The sequence below is a fragment of the Mus caroli genome, chromosome 9, assembly GCF_900094665.2.
Source record: "Mus caroli chromosome 9, CAROLI_EIJ_v1.1, whole genome shotgun sequence".
NCBI classification, from domain to species: domain Eukaryota; kingdom Metazoa; phylum Chordata; class Mammalia; order Rodentia; family Muridae; genus Mus; species Mus caroli.
In genome coordinates, this window is record NC_034578.1 from 115,561,864 (window position 1) to 115,579,493 (window position 17,630).

The 17,630-nt window shown below is 46.4% G+C and overlaps 1 protein-coding gene across 3 annotated transcripts in view; it reads left to right on the forward strand.

Annotated features, from left to right (window-relative positions):
* Positions 1-6,768: 6,768 nt before the first annotated feature.
* Positions 6,769-17,630, forward strand: part of Mobp (myelin associated oligodendrocyte basic protein) — a 30,386-nt gene continuing 19,524 nt past the window's right edge. For all 3 annotated transcript variants that reach the window (XR_003837625.1, XR_003837624.1, XM_021173306.2), the window contains exons 1-2: positions 6,769-6,844; positions 11,601-11,679. The gene's annotated coding sequence lies outside the window, so the exon portion shown is untranslated. The remainder of the gene's footprint in view (positions 6,845-11,600; positions 11,680-17,630) is intronic.

Sequence of the window (17,630 nt, forward strand, 5' to 3'; positions counted from 1 at the left end):
TGACAGCACACAGTGTTCCTGTGACAGCACACACTTCCCAGTGACAGCACACAGTTTCCCTGTAACTGCACACAGTTTCCCTGTGACAGCACACAATGTCTCTGTGACAATACATAGTGTCCCTGTGACAGCACACAGTTTCCCTGTGATATCCCACACTTTCCCTGTGACACCTTGCAGTTTCCCTGTGACAGCACACAGCATCCCTGTGACAGCACACAGCTTCCCTGTGACAGCACACAGTGTCCCTGTGACAGCACACAGTTTCCCTGTGACACCTTGCAGTTTCCCTGTGACAGCACACAGCTTCCCTGTGACAGCACACAGTGTTCCTGTGACAGCACACAGCTTCCCTGTGACAGCACACAGTGTTCCTGTGACAGCACACAGCATCCCTCTGACAGCACACAGCGTTCCTGTGACAGCACACAGCATCCCTGTGACAGCACACAGCATCCCTGTGACAGCACACAGCGTCCCTGTGACAGCACACACTTCCCTGTGACAGCACACAGCGTCCCTGTGACAGCACGCAGTGTCCCTGTTTTCCTGGAGAAACCTCCGCTTGTGTGCATTTTGCAGCCCAACACTAGCAGTGTGTAGCAGGAGAGAAGAGGCCTCAGCTGTTCATTTCTACTTGGAAGTTCTCATCTGTGTAGAGCGTTTTATGATCCTAGTCCATGCTGCCTTCTCCCAGTCTCCTCCCACTCCTGAAACCCTCCTCATGCTCTGCCCAACTGCTCCCCATTCTACTTCATGAGTGTGTGCGCATGTATGTGTGTGTATGTGAGTGTGTGTGTGTGTGACTGTGTATGTGTGTGTGTGTGAGTGATATATGTCCCTGTTTGTGTCTGTGTGCTGAGTACATGTAGTCTATGTGTTCTCTTTGTGTGTGTGTGCACTTGTGCATGTGTGTGTGCATGTGTGTGTATGTATGTGTATGGGTGTGTGTGTGTGCGGTGTATGTCTGTTTGTGTATGTGTAGTGTGTATATGCGGTCTATGTGTTCTTTGTCTGTGCATGTTTGTTTGCATATGTGTGCATGTGTGTGCACTTATGCATGTTTGTGTGCATGTATACATGTGTATGCATATGTATGCATGTGCTTACGTGCCATGGCACACAGTGTAGAGGTAGGAGGACAGTGTGTGGGATTCCCTTCTCTCCCTGACCACATGGGTTGAGGTTGGGCTTGCCCAAGCATCTTTACCCACAGGCCACTTTGCTGCTTCTCTGGGCACACTAAAAACACCCAGCAGACACTCACTGCCTCTTGGTAAGCACAGGATTAGAACACAGAGAATTTGCCATCTTCATTTTTCCATTTGCTGGCGTCCTGCTCCGCTGCACACGTCTCTGGATAGCTGACATCAACAATCGAAATCCCTGCAGGAGGCTGAAGTCCCGCAGGCACAACCTGGGTCTCTCCTGGTGGAAGACCCCAGCACAGTGCCACTCCATCCTACGCGTTCTTTCTCCAATGTAATAGGAGCTCAAACCCAACTCGTGGGTTCATTATAACAGATGTATAGTCTAGGGACTTCTAACACAGAACGGGGCTGGGGGGCGGAACACGGTGCCTTACTTAGGGAACACGGTGTCCATTCCGGCACAGGCCATTGCTGACCAGAAACAATTGTGACTGGTCCCTCGCAGAGTGTGGGGAGGCAGACGGTGATGCTGGGCATGGAGCTTGGGGACACACAGGAGCTTTGTTTGAGTGGTTGGCAGTTCAGCTGGCATTACAGCCTTCTGTTCATCACAGAAAATCAGAGACCCAAGAAGCTAGAAATTCGTGAGGCCGAGGTCAGAACTGCGGACAGACCTAGACACATAGCAGCCTGACAGCAAATGAGGAGCAACGTAGGCTTGCTTTCCTCAGATCTGAGCAATCAATTCATTATCGCTGTTTACCCTCTGATAAACAAGTGGCCTGAGAGCTGTTTATAGAACAAAATGCTCATATTCATATTTCTACAACAAAACGGATGTATGAACGTCACCTGTCATCTGCTTCCATCGATGAGGTAGGACACAGTCAGGGCCGTGCAGTGCTCGACTTGCTTCAAATCATAAGACAACTTTTAAAAATTTCAATTATAAGCTGGGTATAATCCCAGCACTCAGGAGGCAGAGGCAGGTAGATCTCTGTGAGTTTCAGGCTAGCCTGGTCTACATAGCAAGTTCCAAGGCAGCCAAGGCTATGTAGTGAGACCCTGTCTCAAACAGCAAAAATAAATAGATATATACAAAGTTGAAAATAACAACAAACCCAGCAGTGCATTAAGTATGTATGTATGTATGTATGTATGTATGTATGTATGTATGTATGTATGTATGTATTATGTGGGAGGGACATGGGTCTCTGACCTCCACACACATGGCAACCCCAGCTTGTCCTAGTTAGCTTTAATTATCAACCTGAGACTGCCTAGAACCATCTGAGAAGGGAGTCTCAATTGAGGGATTGCCTAGATTAGGTTGGCCTGTGGGCACGCCTGGGGGGAGGGGCGGGATTTCTTTGACTGTTATTGCTATAGGAGGGCCTAGCCACAGTGGACAGTGCCATTCCCTAGGTAGGTGGTCCTGAGCTTTACAAGAAAGCTAGCTGAATGTGAGCCTGGAAGAAAGCCAGTTAAAGTGTCTCTGATTTAAATAAAGAAATAAAAAATAGGGGCTGGAGAGATGGCTCAGTGCCTTCCAGAGGTCCTGAGTTTAATTCCCAGCAACCACATGGTGGCTCACAATCATCTGTAATGGGATCTGATGCCCTTTTCTGATGTGTCTAAAGACAGCCACAGTGTACTCCTATACATAAAAAATAAATAAATCATTTAAAAAAAAAGAAATAAAAAATACCTTTCCCCAATCCCAAATATTCTAAGGAAACAAACAAAAACAAAGAAAAATAAAAGAAAGAAAATTAATTAGTTCGAAGAAAGTTGGCATCTTGTAGTAAAGTACTCCTATGTTTTACTTATTAAAATAGAAGAAAACTAGCGAGGAAGCCGGTATGTGTGCTTACCCCTGGTGAGAAGGCTGGGGATGTGGTTCTGATAACACCAGCTATCGGTTTTCAATGGGAGCCTCTGGACAGCATTTTGCCATTGCACAGAGCTATTCAGATGGATACATACAATAGCAGTAGATCTTGTTGGCCTTGTGGCAGACAGGCTTGCTTGTGCAAAAGGCTGCTGTAGCCAAACATCCAGGGTCCAAAACAGCAGGAGATGCTGCCTTCACGTCTCTCCCAAATTGGAAGTTGAGGTCAAGGTATCGGCAGGGCAGGTTCCAACGCGGTAAGGAAGACTTTGTTGCCGCCGGCCTCTCTCCTCCTCTCACAGATGCCGGCTTCTCCCTGACTCCTCACGGTGTCTTTCCTGTCACGTGTCAGATTGAAGGCTGTCCTATTGGATGGCATCCCACCTCAATGGTCCATTTTATCCTGGTTTCCTCCATAAGGTCCCATTAGATAAAGTCAGCCATAGAGGTACTGGGGTTTGATCCTCAATATGGGGATTTGGAAGCAGGAAACACAATTCAACCGTGACTGTATCATTATTGCTGTATTATGATTCCTCTTTATGGGGCCCAGGGAAGGGCACGGCATCGATAGCATGCAATGTGAGTCCTCAGGCCAGATTATTCTCCTATGACTTTATTTGTTATTATATTTTTATGTTGTAGTGTGCATGTGTGTGTGTGTGCGTGCGTGTGTGTGTGTGCATGTGTGTGTGTGGTGGGTGGGTGAGTTTGTGGGCATGCACATGTTATAGAAACCTTGTTGTGACCAGAGGACAACTGGCAGGACTCAGTATTTTCCCTCTACCATGAGATCCCAGGGACTGAACTCAGGTCGTCAGGCTTGGTGTAGGGCACCTTTACCAGCCACACCGCCTCTCTGGCTTCCTGATGTAAGTTTAACATGTCCATGGGATCTTATGGTCCCCATCTCCTTTGATAAGTTTCAAAGTGGAAACCTTTCACTTTCAGGAAAGAGTTATTTACACCTCTGCCTCACAGGTGAGGCTGGGCAGGCAGGCGCTGTTGCTGTGCACGAACAAGAACCTTTTGTGTAGACTCGGAGAACCAAATACCACTGGTGAAGTGGAGTCACTTAGGGTGAGGAACAGCCTCAAAGCTACAGTGTCACAAAGAGTGAAGTGATTTAGAGCGGGGCATAGCCCGATCTCCACACAAACCACAGACCCACCAACAGGCGGGGGCACCACAGTAAGCATGCAGCCTCACACACTACAGCTTGCCTACACAGTCCAAGCCATATTACGACGAAAATCACACTCACAAATTCCTCACAAACTTCATACTCTGAGTAGTTTACTCTTCACACACACGCGCACACACACACAAATGCACGAGTGGGTGTGCATTCATGTGCTCACATGCACACACACACACTTTTTGTACAAGGTTTCAGCTCAGCATGTTCCCCAATGCTTGACAAGGTTCAGGCAAACTGTCATCTGCCTGTCCACCATCTCAACATCAGTCTGTCCATCCATCCTTCTGACGGATCATCACCTCCACGGGCCCACGCCTCAGCTGGTCTGTCCTGTAGCTTGTCACCTGAATTACTTATCTAACTACCTTACCCTAGTTAGCTTTATCTGCTGACGGAGACAGCCTAGAATCATCTGAGAAGGGAGCCTCAGTTGAGGTATTCCCCAGATCCTTGACTGCTATTGACATAGGAGGGCCTCACCACTGTGGGTAGCACTATTCCCTAGGCAGGCGGCTCTGGGCTCGGTATGAGAGCTAGCTGAGTATGAACCTGGGAAGAAGCAATATTTACTTCTCAATGGTCTCTGTTTCAGGCTTTTGCTTGAGTTCCTACCTGACTTCCCTTGATGATGGATTGTGATATAGAGGTTTAAGCTAAGATGAACCCTTTCCTTCCCCAAGTCCCTTTTGGTAAGAATGTCCTGTCACAGGAATCTAGAGCACACCTGTAGAAAATTTCAATCCCAATCCAGGGTTTCTACCCCAGCTTTGACCATTTAGGTTCTGGATAAAGCACACACAGAACTTTTATTATTTACAATAAGTCTCAGTCAACACTAGAGCTGGGCAGATGCAGCCTGAACCCACAACCCTGAGATTGAGACTTTTATGTTTTACCAACTGAGCTAGCCAGGCTAATTTGGATTTGTTTTGTAGATTAGCCTGGCCTCAGACTCACAAGAAACCTACTTTGCCTTTGTCTCCCAAATATTGAGATCAAAGGCCTAGATTGATTTATTTATCTATCTGTATCCGTGAAGACACATCTATTTCCATTTCTTTCTCCCTTCTTTGGGGATTAGCATCTCTGTGGATAAATATACTTACATCATCTTCCTCTTTATATAAATTACATTATCTTTTTTACATATAACTTTATTTAAATTCCATTCCATTTACTGTATAAATGTATTTTCAAGTCACCATGTATTTACTGCGTTTTTATGACTTGACCCATGTGCCATGAGCCAGGACAAACAGTTGCCAGTTCTCCCATGGAAGCCCACGTCTATAGGACTCTCATGCCAGTGTGACACCCATTTTAAAGTTAGCTCTCATGAATTGACATAGTTTCCTTGTGAAACCCCACATTCCAAGGAGACAGGCTGGCTGCTCAGAGTAACATAAAACTCTACCCCACTTTAGCTCTCATGAACATAGCTTGTTGTTGTTGTTGTTGTCGTTGTCGTCGTCGTCGTTGTTGGATAAAAGCAAAACAATTTTGCTCCAACCCCAACTCCGGGTTCCCCACATTGACTAACAAAATATACCTTTCCTAGGGCAAAATGTTTTTTTGGCAACAAAAAAGCATTATCCTTCAATTTAAAATAATAACATAAAAATTATAAACATACCTTCTAAATATACTCATTTCCACATCTATTTCCTGTCTAAGCCATAGGCCATAGGTTTTTAAATTGACAGATAAAATATCCATACAATGCCATCCACCCCTGCCATGATTCTCTCTCACAGCTTTGTCTACAGCGGAGCCTCTTTATGCTCTGTAGCCTCCTTAATCCTTTGGATTCAGTCTATAACCTGCATAGATATTATAGATATCCATTGTAGCGTGACCTTTAATGTTTGATCTGGGAGTTAATACTAGTCATTAAATTTTGCGTATAAAACCCCGTGTCTGCCAGTGGTCGGTTATCAAAGGAAATCAGGATCACTCAGCAAGTGGCAGCCAATGAAACTGATGTAATACTTGGGAGCATGTAGTTTATGCATTGCAGAAAGATGTAAGTGTATTGCTCCATGTCTCTAGCACAGTCAGCGGACGGCCATTCTGTGGGTTGAGCGGGCATGTGGTATGGAGGGACTTGGCACAGGCCATCGGCTATGGATAGAGTGGCGGGAATGGCTTTGGAGAGGGGCGATGGTTTGCATGGGGTGTTGATTATGTGGTGGTGGGATGCTGGAGTGAGCCTGTAGGTTGTGGTGTGGATGCAGGGTGGGTGCGTGCATGTGTGACGTGCCTTTAGCTTTTGTTCAGATGTTTCTTTTACTCTTTGTCTTGGTCTTTGTTCCCATCTTTGTTGGCCTTTGTTTTCTTTTTGTTTCACTCTTTGTTTCAACTTTCTTTAGCTTTTGTTTGGTCTTTCTTTAGCCTTTTGTTAAACTTTGTGTGGCCTTTGTGCGGCCTTTGTGTAGCTTTTGTTGTAAAGTACATCTTGGTTGAGGACCTATCAAAAACACTTTCTGTAATGAAAACCCAGACGTAGAGCCTCTCCCTATATATTCCTCGTGTACTGAGGTGGCCCAGCTCCACCAGGGCCCGCTATCCACAGGAACCTTTCACAACAGCCATTACCCGCAGGTAAGAGGATTCCAGAGCCCTGGTTCACCCTGTACCTCACGTGGGAAGGGTACACACTCCTATGGGTCACACGGGAAGCTATCACAATGAGAGTAGGAGGTAGGAGGACGCAGAAGAGAGAGAGAGAGAGAAAGAACAGTCGTTTATTCTGATCTGGGCAAAGGGACCTTTGGGAACATTCCTCCTAATGCCCCAGGTTTGTCTGCTCCTGAAAAGACCTTGGATTTTCATGTTTGGATACCTTTGTTGTTGGAGAGAGAGATCAATGGTGTTGTTGGTGTTTTCCCTAGTCCCAATTTCTTTTTCAATTGATTGGCATGACTTAAAAATGAGTTTTTGTGGGGCTTCGCTCCTCCCTGAGGATTTACATACAGTTAATGGCTAATGGGGAAGAGAGATGTTGTCTTTAGTCTTTAGTAACCATGTAGCACTGCTAAGATGCCCGCACACCTGGCAACAGAGTCTCACTCATGCTCCTGTGAGGAGCCCTAATGAAACTCACTAGATCTTAACCTCCCCACAAACCCATGGAAACAGAGGGGAGGCCAAATAGGAAGTGGGGGAATCCTAGGAGCAGGAAGAAAGAAAGAGAGAGAGAGAGAGAGAGAGAGAGAGAGAGAGAGAGAGAGAGAGAGAGAGAGAGAGAGAGAGAGAGAGAGAGAGAGAGAGAGAGAGAGATGGAGTTACAGACAGTTGTGAGCTGCTAGATGGGTGCTGGGATTTGAACAGAGCAGTCAGTGCTCTTCACCACTGAGCCATCATCGCTCCAGCCCGAAACAAAGGCATGGATATGACTGAAATACATTATGTACTTGTGCAAAAATGTTGCAACAAAAGCCATGATTACGTACAAAGAATATATGCCAACAACAACAACAAAAAAAAAAACATTTAAAAGGGAGTAAAGTTCAAAAAGAAATATAAGTGAGTTTTCCTTCTCATCTGGAAACAGCTGCTTCCCTTAAACACACAGCTGGATTTGTATCGGGGTGTGCAGCCCTGATGACTAAGTCTTCACCTTGAGTGAAGCCACATTAATGCTTCGCCTCACACAGAAGCTCTCAGAAATCCTGGGAGTCTTCAGTCTTTGTCTGAGAGAAAAAGTAAAAGAAAAATCATGTGTCAGGGGAATGAAGCAATGCACTTGGCTAGAATATTAGGAAGAAAGTGGAGAAAAGGTTTTGAATGCTGTGAACAAAACAGGGCGACACCCAGGTGCGCAGATCTGCTGTTTGAGGAGTATTTAGGATGCGGGGCATTGCTGGTGAGTGGATCTCAAAATCGCTTCAAATGTATTGAAAAGTTGCAAGCAATATAAAGAATTCCAACTGTATCTAGTTTATGCAAATGCTAACACGTTACCACGTTTGCCTGACCATTCTCTCTATATGTGCAAGCACACTCACCCCCACACCCTCCCCAGCCGCCTGAGACTGAGCGCACACACTGTTAACATCAGAAAGCTAACACTGAGCATAGCATGCTAATCTGCTATCTAATCTAGAGGCCTCTTTCCCCCTCCTTGGTTCATCAGCAGCCAGTCCAGGCTCACACACTGCTTTTGTCTGTCTTGTCTCTATAGATTCCTTTAACCTGCGAATGTGCCCAGGACAGCCATTCTCCGACAATCTTGTTGGTGTGTGTGTGTCGGGTGTGTGCATTATGAATGTGTGCATGAGTAGACTTGTGTGTACGTGTGTAGAGGTTAGCAGTCAATGTCACGGGATTTCACCTTAGTTTTTGAGACAGGGCCCCTGTTATTTGACCTAGACGTGTTTGCTGGATCTGACTGTCTCTGTGTGATGGGCACAGATGCTCGATCCCATGCCTGGCTGTGGGTGCTGGGGAACTGAACTCAGACCCTACACTTTGCACAGTACTCACACAGTACTCTACCCATTGAGCCATCTCTCCTGTTATAACATTGGTGGCTTTGAAGCTGTTACATTGTTGAATCTCCTTCAGTGTACGCTTGGTCTGAGTGATGGTGATAGGAAGCGGCTTTTGATGGGGTTAGATTGGATAATGGTTAGATCTGGCTCCTAACAAGCTACTTCCTCGCCCCCCCCGCGCCCCCCCCCCTGTTTCATCCATTTCTCTTCAGCAGAGACCTCACCCTTGTTGGGAAACCTGCTGAATCCAGAATCGTCTATAGTTTGTATAGACGTTCTGTGCTTATAGGATTATGGGGCTGGGAGCATAGCTGTGTTGGCAGTGCCTGTTTAGTATGCACAGAGCACCAGGCTCAGTCACTGACACTGGATAAACTATATAAGCATGGGGCTCATACCTGTGGTCCCAGCGCTCCGGAAGTGAGGCCAGGAGGGTCAGAAGTTCAAGCGCATCCTCGGCCACACAGGGAGCTGGAGGCCAGCCTGGGGTAAAGAGCCTGTTTCAAACAAGAAGCAGATTGTGTGTTCTTGGGATGAATCATCCAGGGGTAGGACATGATGGTATCTAATGCCTCCTTTTTCTCAGTCAAAACAACAAAAGGTCAGGGTATAGAGGTCTCAGGAGGCAGAGGAACATGTGGGTGACCTGCTGACACCTGCTTCTCACAACCTAGAATCCTGCTGGGCTGGGCTGGGACTAGGTTGAGTGTACCCATGAAAATGTACACTCGAATCCGATCATGGAAACCTTTCATTCAGGCTCTGTGGGAGAGTGACTAGGATTTTAAGGGAGCACCTAAGATTTCTATACAAGGGAATTAGAAGAAGTAATAAACGTGTACAACTGAGCCTTCTTTTGATATGAACGAGCATCATGGCTGTGCATCCTTGACCTTGATAGACAGGCTCAGCAGGCTCATGAACAAGGATCTCCTGTGTGTTCCAACACCCACTTCCTCCACAGACCTCTCCCTAGGAGGGGAATTAAAGCTGTAAGATGTTTCTGAGATGTCTTAAAACTTTTTACTCTTAACATCTGTGAGGTATAAAATACTCCTATGTCCCTCCCAAGTGAGGGAACAGAAAGAGGCCACCCAATGACCACAGCTGGCCACACCATCCAATGACCACAGCTGGCCACACCACCCTATGACCACACTTGATTTATTCACAATGAAAAAATCCATTCCTGCTTTACACTTACTAGTCTCTTTAACTAGTCTCTTTAACTAGTCTGTGAAGACAGAAAGCTAGGCCCAACCTGTTTGAGCTGCCAGGGTTCAGCTCTGGTGTGAGCCTTAGGGATTCTGATTGTTGTGTTTGGGACATCAAAGTTACCGTGTCGCTTGACAGAGGTTTTATTATTTGATTTTAGATGTGTAGTGTTTTGCCTGCATGTGTGTATGTGCACCACATGCAGGCCTGAGGTCCAGGAGAGGACCTTGAGTTCCCTGGATTTGGAGTTAAGGATGGTGGTGACTAACAAGGTTGTTGCTGGGGACCAAACTCAGGTCCTCTGCTAGAGCAGCCAGTGCTCTTAATTGATGAGCGATTTCTACAACCCCTGGTAAAGTGCTTTATAGTTAATTATATATCCCATGATGAGCCATCTTGGTGTGGAAAATGGAGGAACAAAATTTCCTTTTCCTCAGTCAAAAGAATTTCAGATCAGGATGTGTGATGTCCAGGAGGTCAGGGGAGTTTTGTGGTTGACAGTTAGCCTGCATCGACAACCTACAAGGTGGCCGGACTCTGGGGCTGAGTCCAATCATCTGGGCTCCGGGAGGGGCTGCCTTCTGCTGGCTGAGCAGCTTGCCCTGGTTCTCACTCTTCCGGTGTCCCTTAAACACACTTGATAAAAATTCCAAAGGGTTTGAAAAAATATGGTGCAGCTTCTGTGCATAGTGACACAGGTACCAGTCTGCTTAAAACCACCTCTGCTAGGAGGATGCTGTGGGATAATGAGACAGGGTTATTACAGTTCCCAGGAGCAGGGAACCACGGGCTCACATCCCAGGGCCTCAGGGGAAGCACAAATAAAAACCAGGTGTAAAATCCTCTATTATTGTTGTTGTTGTTGTTATTAGTTATTGACCTATATTGTGTAAAGCCCCATGTGGGGACAGGCAAAAGGAGGCATAAAGAAAAACCGCTTGTCCATAGTCTCAGCAACGGGGGAAGCACTATAGTGAGCAGTTCCCACCTCAGTCAGAATCTAGAATTTAGTGGGCTATTCACTTGTGAGACTATAGTCACCTTATGCAAAACTAAGTCATCTTGAAGAAACTCGGATCCTAAGGGGAAGGGATGCAGTCTTTTCGGTGAACGTGGGCTCAGCTTGTACCACATTTAGTTTCTATCCATTCATTTACCCACTCAATTAACAAATATTTGCTGAGTCTCCGTGGCCAGCACTGAGCCAGCACCTGGCCATCAGTGTGTGTGCAAAGCTCAGACTTTACAGTAAGAATCTCACAGGAGAAAAGGTGCATGGTAAAAACTAACTTCTGTCCTCTAACAGCTTCCGAGAAGTTCTTCCCTGACCGAGGCCTCTGACCAAACTCAGGCCAGCAGGTCTGCATAGCAACTGCTTCACTAACTGAGCTGTCTCCCAGCCCTGAACCCGTTACTTAAATTAATGAGATGGGTGTCATTTTTTTCCCCATAGTGATGAGATGGCTTACAAATTAGCATGAAATATTACCAGTGCGTCCTTCCTCATCCCCAGACTGGTAGACAGCATCTCTCTAGACTCATTTTAGCGCTGTGAGAGTGAGCTTCCTTGTGAAACACAATTGGCTGAGTTGCAACCATGTAGCTAATTCACCAACTGACCAGTCTGCGCGCTACTGCCTCACTTCTAGGGCTACAAAGAATCAAATGAGAGCAAGACAAGCGGAGAGCAGAGTCCTGGTTGCCAGCCTGGCACGGATGAAAACCCAGGTACGGATCTGCATCTAAGTTGTTGCATGAATGATTACAAGTCCTCAGAACGTCACAGAAGAATGTAAAACCAGCAGGAGACCTTCAGCTCTCTTACTCTTTCCTCCCTCCCTCCTTTCTTTCCTTTCTTAACTTTTGAGAAGGGGTCTCACTATGAACTATCCTGGAACTCACTATGTAGATCAGGCTGGCCTCAAACTCACAAAGATCCTCCTGCCTCCGTCTCCTGGGTGCTGGGATCAAAGGTGTGTGCCATCATGCCCAGCAGCTTAGACACTTCTTTTAGCATGTCAGTTATCTCCTGGTATTCTCAGCCTGGAAATAGAACTATGAAAACAAACTCTATGTTGGAGAGACCATGACTCAAGTCACCATCTGCCTGCTTACAACCCCTTGTACCATGCACAGTAGCCTTCCTATGAAAAGACTCTTTCTCTCTCGGACCCTCCAGCTTCATTCAGGGGACCATCTGGGTCTTTGTCTTAGCGTCATCTGTCTGTCTCTCTGTGGGGCTATTTTGTGCTTCGCATCCCTCCAGAGCGAGGCCAGTGCCGTCTTTCTCTTTATAACTCCTTTGCTCTCCAGTTAAACCAGCATTTGAAACTTGTGCTGTCCCTGTGGGGTCCGCAGCTGCTCTCTCTCACTCACCCTTCTCCGCTAGTGGGTTTTAAGCAGGTCTCCCCTTTCTCTTTCCACCACAACTCCATCCATCAACTCGACTTCTGGAAGTTACAGGAACAAGGGACCCAACACTCAGGTGTATTAGCCCTTCTCTCTTCTTTGTCCGTTGCCACACTGTGGACCTTGTCCACACTTTACCATATCAAAGCTGAAGCTCAAGGCTTTCCTCTAGACCCCGAGAGCTGCTGCTTCGATAGAGCGCTGTCCACACTGCCCCCAGATCCCCTTCACCCAATCACCTCAGATGGTTCTCTCTCTTCTCAGCTGATGCTTTGTCCTCCTGTTTCATGGAAGTAAGTGGACGAGGAGGTCTTCCAGCCCCATTCTCCTCAAGAGCTTTTAATCTCCGAGCTTTGCTCTCCCTCTGTCTCCCGTCTTCTGCAGAGGGCAGGCGTTCAGCCTCCCCCTTCCCCTGTGTTCGGTATTCTAGCGCCTCCTTTTCCCTCGGGAACGTTATTGACTTTCTTCTGATTGTGTCTTCCCCTCTGTACATCTTTCCACAGACACATTTACATATTTACATATTCACAGCTCTTTCATCACACCAACTAAGCAAACAACAGATCGACAACCACCAAACATGAGCACCTCCCCTAAAAGGTTTCTGTGAACTCTCCCAGGGCCCACGCTCTGTCCCTCCATTCTTCAGTGTTTGGCTCCTGCTGCTTATTTTTCCTCTGTCCAAATCCATAGTTGAAATTCCCTCAACAATCTGTCAGATGTGGCTCCTGTTTCAACCACTCCAAGGAACAGCTCTTGCTGTGGTCACCAGTCACTCCTGTGCTTCTACTCAGCTTCTCCTGGAGTTATCCAAGGTGACTATTTTTGAAGCTCTCCTTGCCTCTGGCTCCCGTGATCTCACAGCTCTGAGACTCCCTCCCACTCCTTCACTTAACCTGAAAACCCGAGGCTCAGGCAGAGTTGTTTTTCACAAGACCGAACCAAAGCAACTTAAGGAAAGATTGTTTATTTTGGCTCATGGTTCGAGAGTACCGTCAGTCCATGACAGCGGAGAAGGCATGGCGGGCAGCAGGAGCCTGAGACAGCTGGTCCCATCACATCGGCAGCAGGAAGCACAGAGACATGACTGTTGCTGCTCAACTTGCTTTCTTCTTTTTATTAACCATCACACCGTCTCTTCTCTTTCCACTTTTAGCCACCCATGCGGCCTTAGTCACCACATTCAAACACTTTATCCCCAGTCATATTTTGTTGAACTAAGAGACACATCCAGCTGGTGCCTTCAGCTGCCTCAGCTGGCCATGGACCCAGGACATGATTACCTGCTCACTCTAGGTCCCCAGGAAGATTCCAGGGTCCAGGGCCTGGAGAGTCAGCTCGATAGTTAAGAGCACTGGCTGGTCTTGCAGAGGACCTGGGTTTGGTTCTCAGCACCCACATGGTAGCTCACAACCACCTAGAATTCCAGTTCTAGGAGATCTAAAACTCTCTCCTAGCCTCCATAGGCATGCACACACACGCGTGTGCACACACACACAAACAAAACATTTATACACATAAAATAAAAATAAAATTTAAGACTATTCCTGGGTCCATAGACTATAACATGTATAATTTTAGTTTTGAAATGGTGTGTTGTTTATGTAATGTTTAGATTACCATACTTCTTGTATGTTTATCTTGCTCCATTGTAGTAACTAATGTTTTCACCCCTAAACATGTGCCTGGTGTATTTGTCTATGTGCTTGAGTTGCCAGTCTTGCGTTATATATGTTTCTCTTCTCAGAGATGCTCCAGGCAGAGGGGTTGCTCAGCAAGAAGGACTCTTGCTTAGCCTGTGAGATAGTCGTCTGCCGAGCAGCCCACGCTCATTTGTCTCTGTTGGCTAAAACAAAGCGATACAATAAGGCATTCAACATGGCTTTGTATTCCCAAATGGACGACTGCCTCCAGGATACTGGATACTGGAACTCTCTTAGTCTGTCACGTCTCACATAGTCTCCAAATCCCTATTGGGTTTTGGCATCTTGTGGCTGTCTGCACAAAGGCTCCCTAATTCAAAGTAAATATTTGTATGGTGTTATTTGTTATCTGACACTGGCTTGTCACCAATGATCAACTGCTCAATTTCATTGTATTAATGTGTAGCACACTCCTCATCAAGGAGACACATCCCTGGGGAAAAAAGTTCCTAGCAGGCATGAATTACTAGTCATCCGGCCAAGGGCGATATCCTTCTCTTTTCTGTTTCTGTAGCTGTGGATTGATCAGCAAAGAAGCTGTTGTGTTTACTGTGTAAATCTATACTCAGAGGAAAGCATTAGTCTCTGGCCCAAGAGAAGATTAGCGAGGGTTAGGAACTGCTAATGGTCTCTCGGGGAGCAGGTGGATTTATTCTGCCCTGTTGATCCTTGTTTTCACAGTGAAGACACTGGCGCCATAGATACCAGTGCCTGAACTCACTTCTTCCTTGCAGGAAGACAGGGGTTCTTTGACAGCCCAGGGCTCCCTAACTTATGATAGTTCCTGGTATAACTGTAAACAGCAGTCAGTGTCCAGCACATACCTTTCCCTTGCACTGCCCTGCACTGTTCCCCTGTACTGTCCGTGCCCTGCCCCTGCACTGTCCTGTGCCCCTTCCCTATAAGGCCCCCGTGCCCCGCCTCTGCACTGCCCGTGCCCCGCCCCTGCACTGTCCTGTGACCCGCCCTTCACTTCTCATTGGCTATCCACTCTTCGCTTTGCTGATGTCACGTTTTCCTTATCTCTGGGCCCATCAGGAGGGTTAGGACTTGCTGTTATTTCTTTTTCTTTGAGTATTATAGTCAAGTTGATATGGAGATAACTACCCTCTGGGCAAGGAACATGAATTAGTGGGGGAAGGGGCTTGTCGCCAAGCCTGGCAGCCCGACCAAGCCTGTGGTCTGTAGGATGCTTGTAATTGGGAGGCAGAGAACCAACTCGGGTAAATTGCCCTCTGACCTCCACATACACAGTGATGTGTACACCCCTAACCTCCACATACACACGGACGTGCACACCCCAAATAAATAGACACAATATATTTAAAAGACTATTCCTTCTCAACGATTTGCCTTCTTTTAAAATTTGTACTCATAATAGAGTATTTTTGATTTAAAAATCCTGATTATTAAACTATAATACTTTGACATTAGAACATTTTCTTCTACATCAGAACAGGATGTTGAACTTATAGTTGTAAGTCATTACATAAATCAAGATGGTGGGTTCACATCTTAGAGTGTGCAGTGGACATGTTCACATCTTAGAGTGTGCAGTGGACATGTTCACATCTTAGAGTGTGCAGTGGACAGGTTCACACCTCAGAGAGTGCAGTGGACATGTTCACATCTTAGAGTGTGCAGTGGACATGTTCACATCTTAGAGTGTGCAGTGGACATGTTCACATCTTAGAGTGTGCAGTGGACGGGTTCACATTTTAGAGTGTGCAGTGGACGGGTTCACACCTCAGAGAGTGCAGTTGATGGATTCACATCTCAGAGAGCACGCTGCTATAACAAGCACAATCAAGGCATGGGAGAATGGAGGAAGACACAGTCAAGGAAAGCTCTGGAGTCAATTCCAAAGCCACGCTGTCCTTAAACAAGGGAAGCATGGGGATTTTATTCAGGGAGTCTGCAGAGCCATACAGGGAGGTGCCATTGTGCAGCATGCTCAGTTAAGGACACATTCATGAACACTGTGAGTGAAGGAGTACCCTCTTAAGCACGCTCATGTTAAAGTCATGGAACACAGTATAAAAAAATTAAATGGATGGACAGGAACACCTCTGGGCCTGATCTGCATGCACCATGTTGTTTTAGCTGAAAATAAGTCATGGTTGCTTTGAAGGTGTCCTTATACAGGAGTCACCGCTTGGGTGTCTGCCTTCCTTAGGGTGGCAACGCCTTACAGTGATTTCCTTGTCTCATGAAGCAGCAGTTAGGAGGAGGGTCTTAAAGCCCATGCCCACAGTGACACACCTACTCCAACAAGGCCACACCTCCAATAGTGCCACTCCCTAGCCCAAGCATAGTCACACCACCACATCTGTATCTCTCATTTGCAAACTGGAGTGCTTGAGATATCATGAGTACAAAAGAACTCAGTACACGAAGCACCTGCCTCTGCTTGGCTCATGTTTCACAGCAGGTGCTTGTTGTCACCAGCAAACTAGGATGCTTGTTGTCACCAGCAAACTAGGATGCTTGCCTTGATTTTACTTAGGTAGTCATCTTTCCTGGTTTTGTTTCCTGTTGCTGTGATAAAACACCCTGGAAAAAGTGAATTGGGGGGGCGGTAAATGACTTACTTTAGCCCCCAAATTCCAAGTTACAGTCCATCACAGTGGGGAAGTCACAATGGCAGGTGCTTGGGACATTTGGTCACAGTATGTTCACAGTCAAGAGCACAGAATTAATTCATGCCTGCTTCTGCCCAGCTCATTTTTACCATTTTCTACTCTCTGTCTCTCTGTCTCTCTCTGTCTCTCTCTCTGTCTCTCTGTCTTTCTCTCTCTCTCCTTTTTGAGATACGGTCTCACTATATATAGTTCTGGCTGTCCTGGAACTTTCTATGTAGACCAGGCTAGCCTCCAACTCACAGAGGCCCCCCTGCCTCTGCTTCCCAAGTCCCAGGATTAAAGATCTGCACTGCCACTGCCAGGTTCTTTTTCATTTCTTATACAGTCTGTGATCTCCTGCCTAGGGAGTGGTGCTGCCTACAGTGGGCGTCTTTCCATATTAATTTGTATGATCCTACAGTGAGCGGATCTTTCCACACTGCTTAACATAGTCAAGATAATCCTGCCACAGACAAGCTCATGTGCCAAACGCTATCTAGAAAATCCCTCATTGAGATCTCTCCCCGGTGTTCTAGTTAAATTGGTGACTACAACTAACTGCCACACCAACCATTGATCATTTTAAATTATCCCTCTGTTATAGATCATGCCACTATACATATGTGGATCTGCTACTGATCTCTCAACCCTGTCTCACTGATCTATCATCTTTTCCCAAGCTAATATGCTGTCAATGTGCTTCGTAGTGACTGTTGGCATTCTGTGTGACATAGATTTCTTATTCAGTGTGTCTGTGCGTGGGGTCTATGTTTTGGTGTAGTTCATAGTGAGTGCTAATATTTGAAAGGACACGGATCTCGCACTGAAAACTATCTTGGTTGTCCTCGGGTCTTCATGCTTTCACGAGAACTATGGGATAGCCTTGTCAGCTGCGTGCAAATCTGATATGGGTCAGAGTTACCTTATCCGTTTAGATGTACTCAGT